General features: G+C 45.6%; 1 protein-coding gene across 12 annotated transcripts in view; it reads left to right on the forward strand.

Annotated features, from left to right (window-relative positions):
• The first annotated feature begins 502 nt into the window (after window positions 1–502).
• Window positions 503–14,732, forward strand: part of MAP4 (microtubule associated protein 4) — a 170,668-nt gene continuing 156,438 nt past the window's right edge. For 5 of the 12 annotated variants that reach the window (XM_082637954.1, XM_082637955.1, XM_082637945.1 and 2 more), the window contains exon 1: window positions 571–733. The gene's annotated coding sequence lies outside the window, so the exon portion shown is untranslated. Of the gene's footprint in view, window positions 734–14,732 lie in introns of all 12 variants that reach the window. The other 7 variants (XM_082637949.1, XM_082637951.1, XM_082637953.1 and 4 more) reach the window with 6 other exon arrangements.

Below are 14,732 nucleotides of genomic sequence, written 5' to 3' on the forward strand. Positions count from 1 at the left end.
AAATTGTAATCAATGATTATGAATGAGCTATTTTATATATTTTTTAAGTCTCGGAAATTCGGTGTGTATTCTACACTTATAAAGTATCTCAACTTGGAACAGCCACGTCACTTGTGGCTGGTGGCAGAGCAGCCCAGGAGAGGCCCCCCAGCTGCGTCCTCATCCCGCTAGGGTTCTTTCCAGCGACCAGCTGGCCAGCGCCCCAGGCCCCGCCCCGCGCCCCTCCCAGGTTACGTCATGGAGCCACAGGCCCGGCCGCGTGTGTCCCGCCGCTCACATCCTCCCCGCTCCAGGCACCAAGTTCTAAAAGGAAGCGACGATCAATGCACAGAGCAGCGGACTAGGCCGGTCTGTCCTCCCGCCACTCTGGCGGCAGCAGGCGGGCGGGAGGCGGGCGTCTGAAGACCCCCGTGTGTACCTCGCCCCCAACGGCCCTCCACTTGGCCGCTACCCCGGCGGGGTCGAGGCGGCGGGGCCGGCGCCTATTGGTCCGCCTCTGTCGTCCGCCCGCCCCCTCACCGCGCTTATTGGCCGGAGCCGCGGCGCCCGCGGGATAGGCGGTGGCGGCGTCCCTCCCTCGCGCCGGCCCTCAAGAGGGCGACGAGGAAGCGGCCTCTCCCTGCGTCCCGCCCCTCGGGCTCGCTCGCTGGCTCCCGGCTCCTCCCGGCTGCTCTCGGCCCTCTCCCGGCTCCCTCCGGCTCCGGCTCAGGCTCCGGCGCGGCGGCGGCGGCAGGTAGGTGCAGCGGCAGGCGGGGCCCGATCAGAGGGCTGGCTTCCCCACTGCCCTCGGGACTGCCCGAGCCTCGCCCCGCGGCCGCCCGGGACCCCACGAGGCCCGCCCGAGGCGGGGAAGGGCGGTGGCCGCCGGCTTCGGGACGCGGGGGCGGCCGGGCGCGGGGCCTGCGGGCGTGATCTTCCAAGTCTTCGAGGCGCTATCCGGGGACCCGCCGGGCGGGGCGGGCTGAGAGTTCCAGCTGCTGGGGTCTGGAGCGGTGGGGCCGACAGCCACGCCTGGGGCGCGGGATGGGGCTGAGCCTGGGGAGCGAGGGTCGGCTGCAGCCTGGGGCCCTGGGTGGGGCTCGGGGACGTAGGAAAACTCAAAGGTTGTCCCGTGAGGTTTGGGGGGGTCAGTTGAAGTGGGGCTGAGGCGAGCCTTAGAGAGGGTGCAGGGTCAGGCCCTGGGTGGGGCTCGGGGACGTAGGAGAACTCAAAGGTTGTTCCGTGAGGCTTTGGGGGTCAGTTGAGGTGGGGCTGAGGCGAGCCTTAGAGAGGGTACAGGGTCAAGGGTTACGGGAGGGGCTGGAGGGTGGTCGGGAGAACGGGGCCCCAGGCAGGGCTCTCCCTGCGTGCGTGGCCCTAGCACTGTTTGGGACTAAGCAAGTTTCTGGCTGCGGGAGTGCGCAGGGGTCGCTCGCTGTAAAGGGTGGGGATGCGAGGATAGGACAGGCACCTGGGGGTCAGTTGGAAATGTTACCCAGAACAGAGATTGTGATTTAGCACATGGGCCAGGTTCTCCGCTGGTATGTTGCTTGAGCTCTTCGGTGAAATTACCCCGTTGGGGGGTGGGTGGGGGCGATGTTAGGGTTTTGCTTCCATCCAGGAATGGGTAAATTAAATGCATTTGCTGCTTTGGGGAGGAGACAGTGATTACGCTTAGGTCTGTGTTTTAGGACCCAGACCTAGAGTGAAACGTGCTTCTCGGAATGGTTAGTGTTACCCAGCTTTCTCCTGGGAACCCCCTTTTCTCCTCACCCTCTTCGGTCCAGTTACAGTATTGCTCCCCAGGGCCTCTCGATTCCCTCTCCCTGGCTCCCTAGGATTGCAGTGTTTCTTGCTCTGCGTGTGTGTGTCTCCCGCCCATTTTCCTGCTGCTGCGCTTTTGGCAACTGCCTCTGCTCTTTCCCAGGGATGGTTGTGGCATTGCATCAGGGGATATTTGTGCTTGTAATTTGCTCACTCAGCCCGGGAAGAGGGAGAATAGTATGCTGCAGAGATGGGGGTGGGGTGGGGTGGGGGTGCCGTCAGCTCGGCTGGGCAGACAGAGAAATGGGTGTGGTGAGGGAATACAGCTGCTCTAGACCTATAGGGTAACACTGCCCAGTCATCAGCTCAAAGAGATTCAAAGAGCGGCAGCAGCAGCTATTTTTATAAATCAGTTCTGAATCCAAGTTGAGCACATGGATTTAGAGTGAACAGTTGTCATGCTCTAACTATTATGGGCTGGGTGTTTGGTAGACAACACTAGAGTTGCTAAGCAAGAGACTCCATCTGTACAGTGCAGGGGGGTACTTTACTTGTAGCATTTTAACTGCGCTTCTCAACTCTCTTGCATGGGACATCTCTTGTCAGGGGATGTCTTTTAAATTGATGTGGTTTGATGGTCCATACCGCTGCTTTTTTTTAAAAAATGAATTTATTTATTTATTTTTGGCTGCGTTGGGTCTTTGTTGCTGCGTACGGGCTTTCTCTAGTTGCAGTGAGCGGGAACTACTCTTCGTGGCAGTGCGCAGGCTTCTCGTTGCGGTGGCTTCTCTTGTGGAGCATGGGCTCTAGAGCGCAGGCTCAGTAGTTGTGGCGCACGGGCTTAGTTGCTCCGCAACATGTGAGATCTTCCTGGACCAGGGCTCGAACCCGTGTCCCCGGCATTGGCAGGCGGATTCTTAACCACTGGGCCACCAGGGAAGTCCCATACCGCTGCTTTTTAAATGAAATGTTTTTACCTCAATTATACACTTCCTTTCAAATTTGCCTAAATATAATAAAGCTATCATTTTTTGAGCACTTGCCATCTTCCAGGCACTAGTTGTTGGTGTTTATTTACAGATGAAGAAATTGAGACTGACAGGAATCAAGGTCACACAGATAAAGTGGCATCCACACCAAGGTCCCTCTGACTCCCACAGTAGTTCAGAAACTGGACATTTTTGGTTCACACAGGGGTGATTCAAGCACTTAAGAATTTATTCATGCAGAGTAATCTCACTGGAGACTGATAAGCCAGATATCAGTTTATTTACGTCAGGGACTTCCCTGGTGGTCCATGGGTAAGACTGTGCTCCCAATGCAGGGGGCCTGGGTTCAATCCCTGGTTGGGGAACTAGATCCTGCATTCATGCATGCATGCCACAACTAAGAGTCCACATGCTGCAATGAAGATCCCGCGTGCCGCAGCGAAGACCCAGTGCAGCCAAAATAAATAAATATTTAAAAATTTAAAAAACTTATTTATGTCCAAAGTTTTAAGTGCCGTATGCACATGGGAATTAATTATCCACTGGCCAGGGCACCTCCTTTGTTTCTGGGCAGCCAAATCAGTAATAAGGATGCAGTTGATTATAGAATTGAAACTAAGGGCACTGTAGGTTCTTAGGGGATGTTTTAATCAAGTCACAGAAACCTAGTGGGTCTGCTTTCTTTCTCCACTATGCAAACTCCTATTGGGTTGGCCAAAAAGTTCCTTTGGGTTTTTTTCCGTAACTTATGGAATATTTATGTTGGACAGTGCTGGGGAGGTTCTCACACATTTCCCCACTGTCTCAGTTTTTTAAGTCGTCTCTTCATATATTTGTCATACCAGCATATACTTACTTGAGTTAAAATTCCCAAATTTATAAATAAGTTTATATTACATATTAAAAAAGGCATTTTCCATTGTTTGCTGACAGTGAAGGAAACACCTGTCTTTCTTATGACTAGTGGCTTAACTTTATTTTTTTAGAGGGTATGAAAACTTTTATTAATTAATTGGCTTTCAGGGGAGAGTAGGACAAGTTTGTCATACTTTTTCAAAATGGCTTGAGAACAAGGAAAGATACTTGCTTGCAGTTTTTATTTTTTTATTTTTAGCTGTGTTGGGTCTTCGTTTCTGTGCGAGGGCTTTCTCTAGTTGCAACGAGTGGAGGCCACTCTTCATCGCAGTGCACGGGCCTCTCACTGTCACGGCCTCTCTTGTTGCAGACAGGCTCCAGACTCGCAGGCTCAGTGGTTGTGGCTCACGGGCCTAGTTGCTCCGTGGCATGTGGGATCTTCCTGGACCAGGGCTCGAACCCATGTCCCCTGCATTAGCAGGTGGATTCTCAACCACTGCGCCACCAGGGAAGCCCTTGCTTGCAGTTTTAATTTTGGTTGTAGGGTGGGGGTGGGAATGAGTGTTCCCTTGTGTGGTTTGAACCTCCCACCTACATCAAGATAGGTTGCTTAGTTTTAGAGATATGGTTCCTATTGATCTTAGGGTCTTGTTCTTTTTCCTAATCTTGTTTCTGAATTTGATGGTCCATCCTTTGGCTGTGTAAACTTTTGCTGTTGATACTTCAAATTTTTGACATGGCTATTTTCCTCCTCCTCCTTCTCCTCCTCCTTTTTAAATATTAAGCATCAGTCGTTGATATGTAGGTTTTATTTTTCTTTAAAAAGCGAGAAATCTGAGAGGAACATTTTGAAGTCATCTTGGTGTAGTTCATTTGACTTGCTCAGTGTGAAAAGGAAACCGAGTAGATATCAACTGATTTCACTTTGTCCTTCTAAATGGCACTCTTAGAACCAGGTTACTGTGGCCTTATTGCTAGGAGTGAGTATGTTGAGGACAGTGAGGGTCAAGAAAGGGGATAGAGCAAACTGATATATATGAGGGGTTTGTACACACTACCTTCTTAGAGCATTGTAGGCTAATTTCTCAACGCAGACCTTAGGGGAACTAATTTGTATGTCATTAAAATTTTAAGCTTGAAAGTCAGCCGAATGTACTTTTGTGATTCTTTACAGGTTGAAAAGTTAATCTTCTCACCGTAAAACCCATTAAAAATAATAATAAATAATTTTTGGCTGCGTCTGGTGCTGTGTGTGGGCTTCCTCTAGTTGCGGAGGGCAGAGGCTACTCTTCGTTGCGGTGCGTCAGCCTCTCATTGCGGTGGCTTCTCTTGTTGCAGAGCACAGGCTCTAGGCACGCAGCCTTCAGTAGTTGTGGCACGTGGGCTTTCAGTAGTTGTGGCTCGTGGGCTCTAGAGCGTAGGCTCAGTAGTTGTGGTGCACGGGCTTAGTTGCTCTGCGGCATGTGGGATCTTCCCGGACCAGGGCTCGAACCTATGTCTCCTGCATTGGCAGGTAGATTCTTAACCACTACGCCACCAGAGAAGCCCCGTAAAATCCATTTTGTTAGTTTGCATTTAAGTATCGTTTGAAATGTTTTTTTTTTTTTTTGCGCGGTACGCGGGCCTCTCACTGTTGTGGCCTCTCCCGTTGCGGAGCATAGGCTCCGGACACGCAGGCTCAGTGAGCATGGGTCACGGGCGTAGCCGCTCCGTGGCATGTGGGATCTTCCCAGACCGGGGCACGAACCCGTGTCCCCTGCATTGGCAGGTGGACCCTCAATCACTGTGCCACCAGGGAAGCCCTGAAATGTATTTATAACCTTTCCTCACTCTCCCTAATTTTACAAGGTAAATGCAATTTTAAAAAACCTTTTATTTTGAGATAATTTTAGATTAGAGTTGTAAAGATAGTACACAATTTCTGTATACTCTTTATTCAGCTTCCCTTCATGTTAACATCTTATATAATCATCATACATTTATCAAAATTAAGAAATCAACATTAGTTTTTTTTTTTTTTTTTTTTTTTGCGGTACTTGGGCCTCTCACTCCTGTGGCCTCTCCCGCCGTGGAGCACAGGCTCCGGACGCGCAGGCCCAGAGGCATGGTTTACAGGCCCAGCCGCTCCGCGGCACGTGGGATCCTCCCGGACCCGGGGCATGAACCCACGCCCCCTGCATCGGCAGGCAGACTCCCAACCACTGCGCCACCAGGGAAGCTCCCAGTAATGTATTTATTTATTTTTGGCTGTGTTGGGTCTTTGTTACTGCGCGCAGGCTTTCTCTAGTTGTGGCGAGCGGGGGCTACTCTTCATTGCGGTGCGCGGGCTTCTCATCGCGGTGGCCTCTCCTGTTGCGGAGCATGGGCTCTAGGCACGCGGGCTTAAGTAGTTGTGGCACACGGGCTCAGTAGTTGTGGCTTGTGGGCTCCAGAGTGCAGGCTCAGTAGTTGTGGCGCATGGGCCTAGTTGTTCCGCGGCGTGTGGGATCTTCCCGGACCAGGGCTCGAACCCGTGTCACCTGCGTTGGCAGGCAGATTCTTAACCACTGCGCCACCAGAGAAGCCCCAAGAAATCAACATTAGTTTAATGGTATCAACTAACTTACAGACTTTCCTCTGATTTCCCCAGTTTTTCCACACTGGTACTCTTTTTGTGTTACAGGATTCAATCCAGGATACCACATTGCACTTTAGATGTCATGGTTTCTTAGTTTCTCCCAACCAGTGACAGTTTCTTGGTTTCTCCTTGCTTTTGATGCTTGACACTTTATTTATTTTTTATTTTTTTTAATTTATTTTTTATTTTTATTTTTTTTCCGATGGAAGAAGTTTAATTACTTTATGGGCACACTCTGAGTCCAGTAGGAAGGGGAAAGGATCTGACAGCAGGACTAGGGGTTAGGGCTCAGGAGCTCCAGGTTCTGATCCATCTCTGTCATTTATCAGTTGTGCGGTCACAAGCAAGGATCTTTTTGTTGTTGTTGTTGTTAGTTTCTGCTTTATAACAAAATGAATCAGTTATGCATATACATATGTTCCCATATCCCCTCCCTCTTGCGTCTCCCTCCCACCCTCCCGATCCCACCCCTCCAGGCGGTCACAAAGCACCGAGCTGATCTCCCTGTGCTATGCAGCTGCTTCCCACTAGCTATCTACCTTACGTTTGGTAGTGTATATATGTCCATGCCACTCTTTCGCTTTGTCACAGCTTACCCTTCCCCCTCCCCATATCCTCAAGTCCGTTCTCTAGTAGGTCTGTGTCTTTATTCCTGTCTTACCCCTATGTTCTTCATGACATTTTTTTTTCTTAAATTCCATATATATGGACGCTTGACACTTTTGAAGAATAGTGGTCATTCATAAAGTGTTCCTGAATTTGCATTTTCTGTTTTCTCTTGATTAGCCTGAGGTTAGGCATTTTAGGGAAGATTACCAGAGAGATCGTATGCCCTTCTTGTCCCATCATATTTTGTATCAGAGGATATCTGATATCAACACGATTTATTACTGATGTTAACTTTGGTAGCTTGATTGAAGGTCGTGTGGCTGCCTGCTTTCAATAAAGTGACTCTTTTCCCGTTTCCTTACTTCATTTGTTAGAAGCTAGAAATGAGTCACCAAGTCAAGCCCACACTCTAGGGCAAGGGAATTTAAGCTCCACCTCCTGAAGGGATGAGTATCAAAGAATTTGTGAGCATAAGTTAAAACCACCCACAGTAATTAGTAAATATCTCTGTGAGGCTAAACAAAGATGTGATATTCTTAAAGTTTCATCCACTAATTTTAGCATTCGGCAGTGAAACTTGCCTGCAGCAGCAATTATTGTGTTATTCTAGTGGTGATTTTCTGTTTCCCTCATTCCTCCTACATTTATTATTTGGAATTCTTCTGTAAGGAAGATTTGTGCCTGTCCCCCATTTATTTATTTAATCATTTATATCAGTATGGATTCATGAATATTTTTCTCCCTTTGGATTGTAATCCAGTACTATATTTTGTTGCATAAATTCTTATAGCTTTGGCCATTTGCCACCTATGTTCTTTTGACATGAGGCCCCCCCCCCTTTTTTTTTTTTGGATCACATTTTTACTTTCTGGTGCTGCAAGATGCTCCAGTCTCATCTTTATTTCCCCTGCCCTGGCCCTAGAACCAACCATTTCTTCAAGGAGCTCTGGTTTCTTTTATTGTAGAAGAATATTTAGAAACCAAGGTTTGGTTTCTAAATGAACTGGGTGTACTCATTGCTATTGGGATATCACTGCTTCCTGGCACTCTTAGGGAACAGAGCTGGGAAATATATGTATGTATACTGACCCAGGTATACACATACCTGTTTTGTTTTGTTTTGGCCATGCCTCGCAGCTTGCAGGATCTTAGTTCTCCGACCAGGGTTTGAACCTGCGCCCTCAACAGTGAAAGGGCAGAGAGTCCTAACCACTGGACCACCAGGGAAGTCCCTACACAGATCTGTTTCTGTATCTGTCTGTATATAAATATAAACATGGGTTCATACTGGTCTCTTCTGACTCTAATCCAGCACCACAGAGTTCATTCTAGCATTCACCTCCTTGCTTATTTGTAATTTCTTTCTCTGTCAGTGAGAAACTTGGCTCTTATTATTTATAATAGATTTACTTAATAGTTCAACCGTAGTGTATGTGTAAAGTAGGAAAATGCAGGGTTTTTTTTTTTAGTATTTCTTTTTTTTTAGTTTAAATTTTATTTTATATTGGAGTGTAACTGATTTACAATATTATGTTAGTTTCAGGTGGAAAATACAGTTTTAATTGTCACATAAGGTAAATTCTAAAGTATTTTGCAGTTAACTAATTTAAATTATATTCCTGTAATATTGGTATTTTAAATTACTATATTTCAGTTCCAGTGGAGAGGTGAAGTCATTTGCCCCTGGCCAAACAGGAAGTGAGTGACTGTAGCTGGAATTGGTGACCTATTCTCACTCCCAATGAAAAGCTTAATCCCAAGCAAAGCGGTCTCTTCATATCAAGTATCTTGACCAATAGGTCAACCTTTATCCCTTCTTGGTGGGATTGTTCCTTTAAATTAAAGAAATTTCTGGGTTTTAGGGTTTTTTTTTAAACTTTGGCAGTGTTGAGAGCAAAAATAATTCCTTTACTGGACTTCTTCCTACTTGTAGAATCATAGACTTGGTAGAGATCTTAGAGATAATCTAGTGCAGTTTTTCACACAGTATAAGTGATTCATCCAGTCCTCTCTTTTAGGAAGTATTCCCCTAGACAGGGACTTCACAGCTGGTGGCTATCAATTCCAGGTTTGCAAATTTGTCATTTAGAAAGACTTCCTTGATAATTATCTCAGAGCTGCGTCCCTGCAGTTTTTATTCACTGGTTCTAATTTTGCTGTCTACAATTATTCCTTGTAGCTCCAATCTCCACTTTACAGCTATTCAGTGACAGTTATTTTGTCCCACTTAAATTTTTTATTTTCCAGACTAAACAGTTTTTTCCTTCTAGCCACCTCTTCTGAAATGTGCTTTCTAAACTTTTTACCATGTTGGGCATCATCCTCTGGACATGCTACAGTTTGTCAGTTTGTCACATATGTTCTGATCCAGATACTACTGTATTAGGCCCTGAAAGTAAAGTGATTAAGGAATTTAAAATGATCCCTGCCCTTGGGGAGCTTAGTTTCCATCAATATTGCTTTAGAATAAATTAGGTTCTTTTTTCTTTCAATATCCACTTTTCAGTGTTAGTTTATACTTGTCTGGTAGTAAGGTCACCTGTAAGTCTTTTTTTCTCTAGAACTGCTATTAACCCAAGTCTTTGTCCTCAGTTGGTTGTTTGTTTGGTTTTTTAAAATTAATTAATTCATTTATTTTGGGCTGCGTTGGGTCTTCGTTGCTGCGCGTGGGCTTTCTCTAGTTGTGGTGAGGGGGGGCTACTCGTTGCAGTGCGCAGGCTTCTCGTTGCGGTGGCTTCTCTTGTTGTGGAGCACAGGCTCTAGGCGTGTGGGCTTCAGTAGTTGTGGCATATGGGCTCAGTAGTTGTGGCTCGCGGGCTCTAGAGCGCAAGCTCAGTAGTTGTGGCACACGGGCTTAGTTGCTCCACGGCATGTGGGATCTTCTGGCCCAGGGCTCAAACCCGTGTCCCCTGCACTGGCAGGCGGATTCTTAACCACTGTCCCACCAGGGAAGCCCCTGGTTGGTTTTTTGAATCTATGTGTTGGACTTTTTTACACTCCTATATTCCTTCTGTAACTCCTGATTTCTGTCCATTGTTCCAAAGGGGAATCCTGATTCTGTTATCCTTTGCCTTTGTTATCCTTTCTATGTCTATAACTTTGATATGTTCTTTCTTTATTTTTCCTTGAATAGATTAAGAAAATATTCACCTAGAGAATGCCAAGATCAGATCCTAGTAGTAGGTAATTAGAAATAAAACTTTATGCTTTATTTTCTCCTTACTTCTGACTTTATCACTTTATTTTTTTAATTAAAAAATTATTTACTTATTTGGTTCCACTGGGTCTTAGTTGTGGCAGGCAGGCTCCTTAGTTGTGGCATGTGAGCTCATTAATTGCGGCAGGTGGGCTTCTCAGTTGTGGTCCATGGGCTCCTTAGTTGTGTCATGCAAACTCTTAGTTGTGGCATGCATGTGGGATCTAGTTCCCTGACCAGGGATCAAACCTGGGCCTCCAATATTGGGAGTCTTAGCCACTGGACCACCAGGGAAGTCCCCTGTTCTTTTGTTATTGTTTTGTCTACCTTTCATTACCAGACATGAAGAAATTTTTTTTTTTTTGGCCGTGCTGCCTGGCATGTGGAATCTTAGTTCCCTGACCAGGGATTGAACCCAAACCCCCGTTAGTGGGATCTCAGAGTCTTAACCACTGTATCACCAGGGAACTCCCAAGAAATTCTTTTAAAAAAAGCATCCTTGGGGGAATTCCCTGGTGGTCCAGTGGTTAAGACTCCACACTGTCACTGCAGAGGGCCCTGGTTCAATCCCTGGTCCGGGAACTCAGAATCCTGTAAGCTGCACAGTATGGTCAAAAAAAAAAAATTATGATAGATTCTTCTTTTTTTTTTTAAATTCATTTATTTTATTTATTATTTTTGGCTGCGTTGGGTCTTCGTTGTTGTGTGCGGGCTTTCTCTAGTTGCAGTGAGCGGGGGCTACTCTTCCTTGTGGTGTGTGGGCTTCTCATTGCAGTGGCTTCTCTTGTGGAGCACGGGCTCTAGGCACGCGGGCTTCAGTAGTTGTGACTTGCGGGCCCTAGAGCGCAGGGTCAGTAGTTGTGGCACATGGGCTTTAGTTGCTCCGCGGCATGTGGGATCTTCCCGGACCAAGGCTCGAGCCCATGTCCCCTGCATTGGCAGGCGGATTCTTAACCATTGCGCCACCAGGGAAGCCCTAGATTCTTAAATATATATTTAATTACTGAGTCAGACAGTGTGTAAATTTAAGGCTTTTGATACATTTTGCAAAATTGCTTTCTGGAAAATTATACATTCTTACCAACGCTCATTTCATCATACCCTTGGTAGCATTGAGAATTATCATTAAGAAAATTTTATCATTAAAAAAATTATACATTAAAAATTGCTAATTTAATAGGTTAAATAGGAAAAATCTCACTGTTTTAATCACATCTGTCTTTTTTTAAACGGTGACAGAAAAAGTATTGCATAGTCATATACCTAATAATCAAGGGTAAGATTGGATCACTAAGAATGAGGTTCTCTGAAATAGCTGGTTGCCTAGTACTCAATCACTGTCCATTTTAGTGTGATTCTCTTGGGTTGGGTATAATTTAAGGTGAATGTCAGCAGGCTACCCAGACAGCTCTTCTTTAGCAAACTAAAATGGGGGTAACATTAATAATGGAGACAAAGAAATGTTTGAAGGATATTCTGAACAATTTTATATGCATAGTGTAGCTGAGGCTTGCTGAAATGCCTCAGGGGCAAACAAGCCAGTTCATCAGTCAGGAATAGGGGTGCCTTTCAACTAGTCTACCTTACAGGGTTGTTGTGAGAATTAAGAGATATGTGAATGGGAAAGTACCCTTTAAAATGCTAGTGAGATATTGCCTAGTGATTCATATCAAAGTATAGTCTTGGTGGATATGGAATTGGTGGTGTATTGGTGTTTTCAATGGAAATTACATTGTCTCTAAGTTTCGTTTTTATCATATATATAGTAAATTGGCTGTGAAACATGAAATTCATGGACTCATGAAACCACTTTGAGGCCCAGAATAATTGTCTTCTTTAAGGTCACATGCGACATTTGTAGCTGAGTCAGGACTTGAAGTTTAATCTCTAGCATTCTTTTTACTATGTTCAGCTTAATACCACAGGTACTTCTGTTATCTTCTTTGTGCATAGCACTGTGATACGTGCAGCAGGTGATTTTTTTATTTTAATTCTTTGTTTGTTTTGTTTTGTTTGTTTGTTTGTTTTTGGCCACAGCTTGTGGCTTGAGGGCTCTTAGTTCCCGACCAGGGACTGAATCCCCCGGCCACAGCAGTGAAAGCACCTACTGGACTGCCAGAGAATTTCCTTTTTTTTTTTTTTTTTTTTTTTTGCTATGTTGTTAAACTTTTTTTCCCCACAATTTTTAAAGCTTATAGTCCATTTATAGTTACTATAAGATATTGGCTGTATTCCCTGTGTTGTACAATATATCCTTGTAGCTTATTTTCTCAATTTATTTATTTATTTTTGGCACGTTGGGTCTTCGTTGCTGCACGTGGGCTTTCTGTAGTTGCGGCGAGCGGGGGCTACTCCTCGTTGCGGTGCACGGGCTTCTCATTGCGGTGGCTTCTCTTGTTGCGGAGCACGGGCTCTAGGTGCACGGGCTTCAGTAGTTGTGGCCCATGGGCTCAGTAGTTGTGGCTCACGGGCTCTAGAGCACAGGCTCAGCAGTTGTGGCACACAGGCTTAGTTGCTCTGCGGCATGTGGGATCTTCCCGGACCAGGGCTTGAACCTGTGTTCCCTGCACTGGCAGGTGGATTCTTAACCACTGTGCCACCAGGGAAGTCCCGTAGCTTATTTCATATGTAATAGTTTGTACCACTTAATCCACTACCCCTATCTTGCCCCTCCCCCCTTCCCTCTCCCTACTGGTAACCACTAGTTTGTTCTCTATATCTGTGAGTCTGCTTTTTTGTTATATTCACTAGTCTGTTGTATTTTTTAGATTCTACATGTAAGTGATATCATACAGTTAAATATGCTATTCTTTAAAACAGTTCTTCAAATGCTTCTTTCTTGGCCTTGGGGTGGTAATTAAGAGATGGTATTATTCAGGCAATCAGAAGCATAAAGATTATAGATTCTTAGGATTAAAAATACAAGGACGAACCCGTGTCCCCTGCATCGGCAGGCGGACTCCCAACCACTGCGCCACCAGGGAAGCCCTGTAAGTGGTTTTTAATATTATTGAGTACAGATCCCTTTGAGAATCTAACACCTTCTATGTATGCATATGTCTGTTTTGCTCTCATCCTTGAAAAGTACTTTTTCTGGGAATAGAATTGTATGTTTGCTTATATTTTCTTTCATATTGAATTTGTCATTCCATTATCTTTTGGCTTACACTATTACTGTTGGGAAGTTACTCTTGGTGTTCTTTTCTGTCAAGTATTCTATGGCAGTCCTAGTAGTTGATTACCTAAAAGTGTACAATTTGAGGGTACTTGGCTTATCCAGATTATGAGAACCTTGGGTGCCAGTGCATATAAGGGATATTCTGTGGCAATAATTTCTCAGGAATTTTTTGTTCTTTTGCCACTACCGCAGGCTTCTCTGTGTCCCCTGGGGTTGTGGAAAATTGGGTCTTGGTTTAAATCTGGTTCACCTTGAGAGGTAAAGTGGGATGTCTCTTTATAAGACTTAACCTTGGGAGGGCCCTGATTTCTGTCTCCCTTGCTCTGCTTGGTCCTTGAACTGAAGCTCTAGATGAGGGCTTCTCAGATTTTAGTGTGTATATAGAGGATATGGTTATAATGGAGATTCTAATTCTGAGGAACCAAATTCACCTATTGAAGAATATCTTGGTTGCTTCCAAGTTTTGACAATTATGAATAAAGCTGCTATAAACACTAACGGGCAGGTTTCTGCATGGACGTAAGTTTTCAGCTCATTTGGGTAAATACCAGAGACCACGATTGCTGAATTGGATGGTAAGACTATGTTTTGTAAGAAGCTGCCAAATTGTCTTCCTAAGTGGCTGTACCATTTAATATTCTCATTAGCAATGAATGAAAGTTCCTGTTGCTTCACATCCTAGTCGGCATTTGATGTTGTCAGTGTTTTGGATTTTGGCCTTTCTAATAGATATTTGGTGCTATCTTGTTGTTTTAATTTGCAATTCCCTAATGACATGATGTTGAGCATCTTTTCATGCTCTTATTTGCCATTATGTTTCTTCTCTTGTGAGGTGTCTGTTCAGATCTTTTGCCCATTTAAAAAAATCTATTTGTTCAAAAAATTTTTATAGGGCTTCCCTGGTGGCACAGTGGTTGAGAGTCTGCCTGTCGATGCAGGGGACGCAGGTTCGTGCCCCGGTCCAGGAAGATCCCACATGCCGTGGAGCGGCTGGGCCCGTGAGCCATGGCCGCTGCTGAGCCTGCGCGTCCGGAGCCTGTGCTCCGCAATGGGAGAGGCCACAACAGTGAGAGGCCCGCGTACTGGAAAAAAAAAAAAAAAAAAATTATATATATATATATATATAAATTTATTTATTTATAGATTTATTTTTGGCTGCATTGGGTCTTCGTTGCTGCACATGGGCTTTCTCTAGTTGCGCCGAGCAGGGGCTACTCCTCATTGCAGTGCACAGGCTTCTCATTGAGGCGGCTTCTCTTTTGTGGAGCACGGGCTTTAGGTGCCTGGGCTTCAGTAGTTGTGGCACATGGGCTTCAGTAGTTGTGGCTCGCAGGCTCTAAAGCACACGCTCAGTAGTTGTGGCGCACGGGCTGGTTGCTCTGTGGCATGTGGGATCTTCCCGGAGCAGTTATCGAACCTGTGTCCCCTGCATTGGCAGGTGGATTCTTTTTTTTTTTTTTTCTTTTTGCGGTGCGTGGGCCTCTCATTGTTGTGGCCTCTCCCGTTGCGGAGCACAGGCTCCGGATGCGCAGGCTCAGCGGCCAT

This window comes from Mesoplodon mirus (genome assembly GCF_964341445.2).
Source record: "Mesoplodon mirus genome assembly, chromosome: 12".
Taxonomy (NCBI): domain Eukaryota; kingdom Metazoa; phylum Chordata; class Mammalia; order Artiodactyla; family Ziphiidae; genus Mesoplodon; species Mesoplodon mirus.